The 10,246-nt window shown below is 43.4% G+C and overlaps 1 long non-coding RNA gene across 1 annotated transcript; it reads right to left on the reverse strand.

The window, feature by feature from the left end:
- Positions 1–236: 236 nt before the first annotated feature.
- Positions 237–6,659, reverse strand: LOC142750989 (uncharacterized). The gene is made up of 3 exons (XR_012882666.1): positions 6,570–6,659; positions 5,744–5,929; positions 237–4,688 (listed from the first exon to the last, which is right to left on the reverse strand). It is a non-coding gene; the product is annotated as an uncharacterized LOC142750989 (long non-coding RNA).
- Between the last annotated feature and the right edge of the window lie 3,587 nt (positions 6,660–10,246).

Raw genomic sequence — 10,246 nt, forward strand, 5'->3', positions numbered from 1 at the left:
CTTGTCAGGGACCTTGTCTTGACCGAAGATGCTCAACTTTGAGACATGATGTGACCATTAGGAGACTGCTGCGATATCCGTATGCAGGCTCTGCGTGGATAATGGCGGGCACCCTATGGTCTGATCTTCTGAGCTTGTTCTCAGCAGTCGTTTTGTCAGGTCCGTATTTCACACCGAATAACCACCTCTGTAAATTGAAAGCTGAAGGCATGCCTGGAAGAAGTAAACCAGCCAAATATGTTTGGTACACACCTTCCCTCTCTCAGCCAGGAGGGAGACTGAAAACTTTTTATTCAGAACAAAGAAACACAGAAAGAGACACATGCCTCCTCCCCAGAGATGTGGGAGTGCCCAAGCCCCAACCAGTTTCTCAGACTCACTCTTCTTGCATTCCAGGGGGCGGTGTCTTCCATAGGTGTGTCCAACATGAACAAAGAACTTGTTATATATATCAGCATATTACACAAAGAACTGAAATGTATATACATATGTGTGAGGATAATATTTTTCAAACAATATACATAGTAATGATCCCTGACAGTCCCCCCTAAAAATATTATTACTCTATCCCTGAGTCTTGCCTAGCAACCTACCACTGACCACTCGAACCAGGCGGGTAGGGGTTTTGGATTTCTTCACCAGCTTGAGACGAGCTACTCCTGATGAGTAACCCCCCTTTGTACCTGGACTTCCAAGGTGTCGGAGTGGTCCTAACTTTCCCTATTCTCCTCTGGATACAGGATGGTTGTCTTGATATAATCTACAAACCGCTGCTGGTTGTAATATATATATATATATAATTAATCCGGTCTACATTTTATTAATGGTAACAACTGTCGCACTGTCACTTACTGTCCTAATGGGACTTTTACCCTTGCAGATATAACATGTCATGGGCAGCACAGTGACCTTCACCTCACACCTCCACATAAAACTCCTCAGATTGTAATTTGCAGCACCGTGGCATATTTACACACATTATAATTATAAACCTCAGACATTATAAACAATAGGGCCTCAACTAATAACATAATGCTATCACCCTCAGGTTTCCGGTCCCATCAGTTCATTGCCAGTCCTGTACATCATCGTCCCCTTCTTCTCCTGTCTTCTGCTCTTCACTGACTGTCACCCTCAGGGTAACCCACACAATTGTGGAGTCAGACTACGTTGGTGTCCAGTGGGGGAGTTATTATTACCCCCTCCTAGCCACTTATCAAAACACTTGATCCTGCTGACGGATTCACTCAGGTCTTTGGTCTTTACTTTGATCTTTGCTGATGTCATCAGGACTTGGTTTGGTCCTTCTCATCTGTCCGACACCGTCTCCTTTAGTTTACGTCATCAGGCTGTACATAGCACCTCATGCTGTGAGCCTTGGGTGAGATCCAACGTAGGCAGATTAGTGGAGTTGTATTGTGACTATCAAACCCTCCGCATCTGTACTCTTCCTCTGGTAAGCTACTTGTCTGGGCAGCCGCTTAGAATTGTGACACTGCCGTCAGTTCATGATAAACGCGTTGTAGTGGCTCAGGCTGCGCCTGCCGCATCTCAGTGATGGAGTTCATCGTGTTAAAAGTCTTTTAGTTCATATTTACTGGCACTTGCTGGGGACCCCCAACTCTTGTCAATTGTTAAAATAAATACTAATCTGGTGATAACATCATCCGCATACACTACAAACGTTGTTCTAAGTACATACAATAATGTCAGGCCCCTAAATGACATCAAACACCTTTATATAAGGAAAAACTTCTCTGTTACAATGGACAGGGCACCTAGAAGATGTGTAACTTATTGGGTACATTTCATTTGCACTTGGTGATACCCTTTCAGCAGGATTTGTACCTTGATCTCAGCTGATTGCCTGGAACATCTCCACCTCACAGAAACATACACAGATTCCACATGTTTATCTGACAAGTGTCTTAAACCTATTTTTCTTACTCTAATCTGGTTCGTTCTACCTGGGAAGGCCTCTCAAGGTCGGTTCTCTTCGTGGGAGGCGGGTATGATAAGGTTGGCACCGGTCTGCCAGGACTGTTCTGTAGGCAAATCAAACAGCTCTAACAGAATTTAGCAGCATCAGCTGTAAAACCTGGGGCATACCAATTAGATCTTACCACGTCGATCCTTGCAGTCTTGGGGCATATGTGAGGTCATACACCATCAATACAAGTGCTATCAAGAATGCATTGGGTGCTACCGGTTCACCTTCCTTTATCCGTCCACATTCTGTCAGAATCTGGTTCTCACGCCTTACGCTCCCAGTTGGACTCTTCCTGTGGAGAACAAGCTTTTTCATTGTATAAACATTAATTGATCTTAATCAAATAATTAATTTGAAGAAAAACATTAACAATGACAGATTTCTTTTAAACGTTCACACTGGTCAGTAACTAAAACTTACAAACTGATTCTTCTTCTTTATATACATATCTATACATACACATATACACTGCACAGAATTCTCTGCTCTAAAATTTCCCTTTCACAACAAAAATAAAAATAAACAAATAAAAATGTTTTCGAATGGGAATATTCCGCTTCTGTACCTTTTATCTGACACATGACTCTAATAGTCCAATGCTAAGGCTGGTCTAGAACTTTACATAAAACTTAACCTCAGTATTTAATATTCCCACAACACTTCTTAAATACAATTATTAAACAAACTAACTTTGGAATAACATCTGGAGAACTGCTGATATTCTATTATACAAACATCAGGTCAATACTTGGGATAACACTGTTCCCCCGTCACTTACACACAACGTCTGCAGTGGGGAAAATACAGGCCGGGCTTCAGGCCCCCCTGAGAACAGATCTACACACACGAGCACATTGTCATACACTTCTACCTCGGGTAGTTGTATGTTCTGCCTTCGCTGGGACGGGTAATCTGGCCGGGCTGCACTTTTCACAGGTACCTTTGCTGTTTTACCTATGTCATGCCATGCGCACATCATGCCGGCTGCTACAAACCTAGTGGTGGCATTATTGTATCCAGGGACAAGCCAATTTACTGACACCTGGCTGCACATACCCTTTTTGTCAGGTCTGTCTTCTCTCGCTCTCTCAATTGGCTTACCCGATGATCCAATAAAGTTCCTACTACCAATGGGCCCATAATTGTGGGCGATGCCAAAAGCGTACCTAGAGTCAGTGTAAATGTCGGCCGTCTTACCTTCTGCCAGGTTACAGCCTCAGCGAGCACCTCCAGCTCCGCTCCTTGAGATGAACAAGAAGGTGAGAGTGGTTTCTGGGTAATTTACCTGGTGTCTCGTATCCTGTCTTGTACATACTGTATAATAAAATCTCTTTATTACAAATTTACATTAGAAACCCATGTCACATATAGATAGAACATCTCAAAGGGGTGGCGTCTTCATCCTCTAAAATAAAACCAAATGTTATACACTTCTCCACACTCATCTGATAATCCAGAATACTTTGAGAATCTCACTTTTATCCGGTTCTGCAAATACTTGATTAATACAAAGACAAATAAAAAATGAAAGAAATTCCTAAAAACTTTACATCAAATTAACAATGTCCAGACAATTTTTGTTTTGCCTTCTCCCCCATCTAAATCCACAAAGACTCGTGTGGGTGACATCACCTCTGCCTCCTGTGTAAATTTGCTGGAGGGGGGTGGTCTTTTACACAATACCTCATATTGGATGGAGACTACAGCACAGCTTACCCAGTGCCATATTTACTGTTCTGGAAAGATCTGGAACCATCTACACAGAAAAACCTCAACATTTAGGTTACTCTCATACACATTTAATCTGGATTACTCATTGGGGTCTCTTACACATTTTTAGATCTCCTGAAACCAATTTAATTAATTCAAAACAAACCAAAATTGTACCTGATCAGTCCCTTCACCATTCCCCCTTTTATGGACTCTGCGAAAGTAATGTAGCAGAGTTCAAAACTACATCTCAACATAACAAAGTCGGGCACTAGTTTAACCCCCTGTAATGTACAACAGCCTGAAACAAAAATGGCTTTTTCCTGACGAAAATAAATTTTATCTTTACAATGACATGACTCATGTGTGAAATCAAAAACAAAACCATTGTAGTTAGTTATTCAATAAAACAGAAAATATTATATCTGATAACATTAATTACTGCAAACCAATAAACTGTATATAAAAATAGGGAACGGGGATACATTTTCAAAACCCCGTGTCTCACAGTATCTATAGTTTAATACATCTGAATTAACATCAAAACACATTAAATCTGATCACATCATAACACATAAATATCGTAACTTTTATAAACAACAGCGCATGCGCAAAGAGAAGAAATTTATTTAGGTTTGTAGACATTACTGATATATATATATATATATCTCTCAGCAGTGCATATTGAAATCCTTTGTCTCATCAGCCCTGCAGACTGCACCCAGTCAGCCCCCCTCCTCCTCCCAAACACAGCACACTACAGGGGAGAGGGAGGGGGGTCACACACTCACAGCTTCTAACAGCGTCTAGTCTCACAATCTCAATGCCGGCAAAACAACATACGTATCTGCAATCATTCATCACACCATTGTATAGGAATTATCTACGTTCAAAACATCAAACACATAATCTGTAACAGTACAATCTGTCGGCCACCATCTCTATATTATGATGACGTGTTGCTTCATCAGTGAACAGCGTCCTGAATCTAAAAATAGAAAAGACAATACAAATGACAAAATTAACAAGGCGATTATTTCATACTGATTTGGTTGGGCCGGGCATGGCCACATCAGGGGTGGGTGGTGGGGGGGCAGCCTCTCCCATTGGAAACACATTGTGCTGCTGTGAGGGGGGGGGTTTCCCACCCACAATGAGGACACACTCAACATGAGGTACGGACATCATTACCGGGCGTCGGCTGGTCCTGTGTTTTCTAATACATATAACATACAATACCTTTCTTATTCCTAACTTCCATTCACTTCACCAAATCATGAATAGGATCAGATGATCCTGATGATTTGAATATGGACCGTAAACCATCCATCCTAACAATCTATATTATACACGTAACTTATATAACAATTTTCGGTCTACAACTCTCTGGTCTGGCCACTATATTACCTACAATTTAATACACGACTTATCAGTTTTTTGGTTTTTTTCAGTTTATACACCCCGCATGTGCCTTATCGCATGACTTATCAGTGTTTCATCAGTTTATACACCCCGCATGCGCCTTATCGCATTGACTTATCATTGTTTCATCAGTTTATACACCCTGCATGCGCCTTATCGCATGACTTATCAGTGTTTCATCAGTTTATACACCCCGCATGTGCCTTATCGCATGACTTATCAGTGTTTCATCAGTTTATACACCCCGCATGTGCCTTATCGCATGACTTATCAGTGTTTTTGCATTGCACCCTGCGTGCACCTGTCTCACGTCTTATCACACGTCTTATCAGTGCATTGCATTGCACCCCGCATGCCCGCGTATAGGACAGGTTAAAATACTATCCACGACTTATCACACATATATATTGTGTCCGCGTATTTTCTATCTAGTCCCTAATTACCCAGAGGATGGTTAGTCGGGCGCGACTAAGGTCTCACAGATTTTTTTACCTCACAGCGGAAAATATCACCTCTGTCGCCTGAGATAATCCAGGAAATCAACAAAAGGGTTCTACAGATCGCCACAAGACTGTCCACTAACACAGATAAGACGAAGATTTATAAAATCAATTCACTTACCGTGTTATTGCGGAGGTGATCAAATTCCTTCAGTGGGCAACTTTGAGTCCTCTGTTTCACCCTGTGATTGTTGATTGTCCGGATTTTGATATTTCCTCGAGTGAGGCCCCACGTTCGGGCGCCAAATGTCAGGTCCGTATTTCACACCGAATAACCACCTCTGTAAATTGAAAGCTGAAGGCATGCCTGGAAGAAGTAAACCAGCCAAATATGTTTGGTACACAGCTTCCCTCTCTCAGCCAGGAGGAAGACTGAAAACTTTTTATTCAGAACAAAGAAACACAGAAAGAGACACATGCCTCCTCCCCAGAGATGTGGGAGTGCCCAAGCCCCCACCAGTTTCTCAGACTCGCTCTTCTTGCATTCCAGGGGGCGGTGTCTTCAATAGGTGTGTCCAACATGAACAAAGAACTTGTTATATATATCAGCATATTACACAAAGAACTGAAATGTATATACATATGTGTGAGGATAATATTTTTCAAACAATATACATAGTAATGATCCCTGAGAGTTTCACTATTCTGTCCTCATACACGTTAGCACGGTGTGTAATCTGACATGTAGCTAAACCCCCTGTCTTAAGAAAAAGGCTGTAAAACTGTAATCTTTCTCTTTATTGCTGGTAGACAGGAAAGGGTGAAGCTATAGGATGAAATAACAGTAGTATTCGGAATATAGCAACTGTACAGTGCATACGATACAAATAATATGCTATATACACACAATATAACATGAGGTAATACTGCAAGCTGACAATGTGCTATCTGATACAGCAAAACTCACAGTGAACCACAGGATTATAACATATCGATATTGCTCTTACCGACTATGCTCAGAACAGACTGTTGGCACTGAACTTGAGGTAGAAATGGAGAGTGGCCCCTCACACTGGCATGATGAGGATAATGGCTGCTACTCATACACAAAAAGTAGCAGGAAATAACCCACAATGCCTAAGGAGCTTTCCCATAATACATAGAAAACTACAATCTAGGAATACACTAAACCACCAGTAGATGGTGCTATAACCATACAATATAATATAGATGGGGTACAAGCACAGGCAATCGCAATATCTGTACTGGTAATCATACACAAAAAAGAGGTATTATTACGTAAATAACTGGAATAGCTGGCGAGGCCAGAACATTGGGGTACATAAGACTTTTGATCACTTTCTATTAAAAAAATTGTGGGAGCGATAAGGTGACCAAAAAACAGCGATTCTGGCATTTATTTATTTTTTTACTGCATTCACTATACATGTTAAATAATGTTATATTTTAATAGTTCTGAGTTTTACGGACGCAGCAATACCAGTTATGTTTTTTTACATTGCTTTTTGTTGAAAATTGGAAAAGGTATTTTTTGAATGTTTCATTTTATTTGTATATTGAAAAAAACGTTGTTAAACTGTTTGTTTGTTTGTTTGTTTGTTTGTTTCTTTGTTTATTAGTCCCCCTTGGGGAATTGAACCAGTGATGGTTGAATCGCTTGTGCAATATAAAGGAATACTAACGTATTGTTGTATGAAGTGTAGTATATAGCCTCTAGCAGGGCTTAATAGAAACACAAAGATGGCATACCTGGGGGCCCTCATTAGGGCACCATCAGCAGCCTGTGATCGCTGCCCCCCTCTTTCTAATGGCTTAGCTGCCGCGGTTTATTTTAACTGCGGCATTTAAGGGGATAAATGAGCGGGTAATCTACAATTCTACCCGTTGCAGAGAAGTGATGGATGATGTAAAATACAGCCCACACCCACATCTTATGGAGTGAGCTGGGCCCGTGAGCCCGCTCCATACTTTCCATACAGACTTCTGACCTGTATATACAGTGGATATCAAAAAGGATTAAGCAAATTCCTGTACAGTAAGGCCCTGTTCACACAGAGCTTATTGCGGGCAGAAAAAAATTGCCTCAGAATTCCTTCAGGAATTTTCAAGCAGATTTTGAAGTGCCTTCACGTATTTCTCCATGTTTTTCGCCTGCGGCCAATAAAGCTGATTTAAGGACCATGGGCAAAAAACAGCTAAAAACGCTCAAAAAAGAGCGCCGCAGGTTTTTCTTCCTCCCATTAATAAATGGGAGGTCAGAGGCGGAAACCGCGACAAGAAAGGACATGCCAAAAGCCACCCGGGAAAAAAACGCTTCCGCCTCCCATTGAAATTAATGGGGGTGGATTTCTGCAGTATTTTGGCACTGATTCCTATGCGGTTTTCACGTCAAAATCAGCAACAAAAAAACTGAGTGTGGACTGACCCTTAGGCTCCGTGCACATGTAACTGTCATGATCACAGGGTATGTGGACCCACTAGGCCGCTCTGCCATAGCAGAGAGGCAGTGGCCAGGTCACAGTCTATGCAAGAGTCTATACAAGTTCGTAGCACCAGGGTACCTGAAATAGTCCAGACAGTGGCGGATGCTTTAGCACGGATGGAGGTTGGTGCAGCAGGTTACGCCAGACGTGGCGTATGACAGCAGGTTCAGCAGGTTGCGCCAGAAATGGTGGATAACACTGGATGTGGTAGATGACACTGGACGTGGCAGATGACACTGGACATGGCAGATGACTGCAGGTGCAGCAGGACACGACTCCAACACTACCACCCTCAGGAACAAGGACACAGCACAGGATACATGATACAGGTAGCAGGGCACGGTAAACAAAGGGAACATAATAACACTAAGGGACCATTTGCAAGACTGACATGGGAATACTAACAACGTTAAGGCAAGGATCAGAAGGGCAGGGCCCTTTTTATAGATCAGTATGATCATGGAATAATAAATTAATTATTTACATATGCGCGCACTCTAGTGATCACTACGGGACAGAGCGGGCGCATGTGCAGACGTCTCTGGGGTGGAAGACGCCGGTAGGAAGATCTGCGAGAGACAGGTAAGTGAAGGTCGCGGTCCGTAATCGCGGCCGTAACAGTACCCCCCTTACGCCCCGTTTTCTTGGGTCCAGAGTGAGAGAGGAATTTTTTAATGAGGGTAGGGGCATTGAGGTTCTCCTCTAGCTCCCAGGATCTCTCCTCAGGACCAAACCCTCTCCAGTCCAACAAATAGAAAGTCCTTCCTCCTACCCACTTGCGGTCCAGAATCTCCTTCACTTCGAATACCTCAGAAGAACCACTGGGAGCAACTGCAGACCTAGGAGCTTTACTGTAGCGTTTCAGGACCATGGTTTTAAGGAGGGACACATGGAATGAGTTGGGAATCTTAAGAGTAGGAGGCAACCGAAATCTATAGGATACTGTATTCTCTATTGACTGTAAGTACTTAAGGTTCTTGTGATCCGTATAAATGATAAAAGGGTGGACCGCGCCTTCCAGCAAGTGTCTCCATTCCTCTAATGCCAACTTGACGGCCAGCAACTCCCGATCCCCGATGGAATAGTCGCACTCTGCCGGAGAGAACAATTTCGAGAAGAAGCCACAAGCCACCATCTTGCCCTTAGAGTTCTTTTGACCTAGTAGTGCTCCAGCACCAATGGAATATGCGTCCACTTCCAGAAGGAACTGCTGAGAACCATCAGGGTGATGAAGAACAGAAGTTCAGGTGAAAGTGCTCTTGAGCTTAGTAAATGCCGATTCTGCTCCTGGAGGCCAAACCTTGGCGTTCGCTCCCTTCTTGATGAGGGCAGAGATTGGGGCAGTCAGAGATGAGAAATTCAGGATAAACTGCCGATAGAAGTTCACGAATCCCAGAAATCTTTGTATGGGCCGCAGGTCCTGTGGACGTGGCCACTACAAGACGGATCTCATTTTCTCTGGGTCCATCATGAGGCCACGGTCGGATACCATATAGCCCAGGAAGGGCAGAGAGCTTCTCTCGAAAACACACTTCTCAATTTTTGCGTATAGATAGTTCTCCCTTAACCGCGACAAAACTTGGCGAACGTGTCTCTGTTGCGTCATTAAATCCGGCGAGTAAATCAGGATGTCGTCCAGATAGACCACTACACAGACATAAAGCAGATCACGGAAAATTTAATTGACTAATTCCTGGAAAACAGCTGAAGCGTTACACAGGCCAAAGGGCATCACAATGTACTCATAATGGCCGTCACGGGTGTAATGTCCGTGGCTGCGGGCTGTCAGCTCCAATCCCCTCCTGACAGCCGCAGCCACGTGTCGGCAAGCGCTGGCCCCAGCCTCCTCCTCAGGAGACGCCAGCGCTCGCTACCACTCACCTCAGCCGGATCCCGTAGGGTGCGCACGCTTATGCCTGCTCTTAAAAGGGCAACGCACGTACCGGACTTCTTAATGAACTTTGACCCGTGTGTACCCTGGACTATAAGAGGGGTCCAGCCCCCTGCTTCTATGTCTGAGCGTTGTTGATGTTTCCTAGTTTGTCTATGTGATGGCCTCCTAGTGTGTTACCTGTTCCAGTTCCTGCTTCCTGTTCCTGTACCTGTTCCAGTTCCTGTTCCTGTTCCTTGCATTCCATACCATCCTGGTCGAGCACTGTGCTGTGCCAAAGTTGTGTCGT

Source organism: Rhinoderma darwinii, chromosome 3, assembly GCF_050947455.1.
Source record: "Rhinoderma darwinii isolate aRhiDar2 chromosome 3, aRhiDar2.hap1, whole genome shotgun sequence".
NCBI lineage: Eukaryota > Metazoa > Chordata > Amphibia > Anura > Rhinodermatidae > Rhinoderma > Rhinoderma darwinii.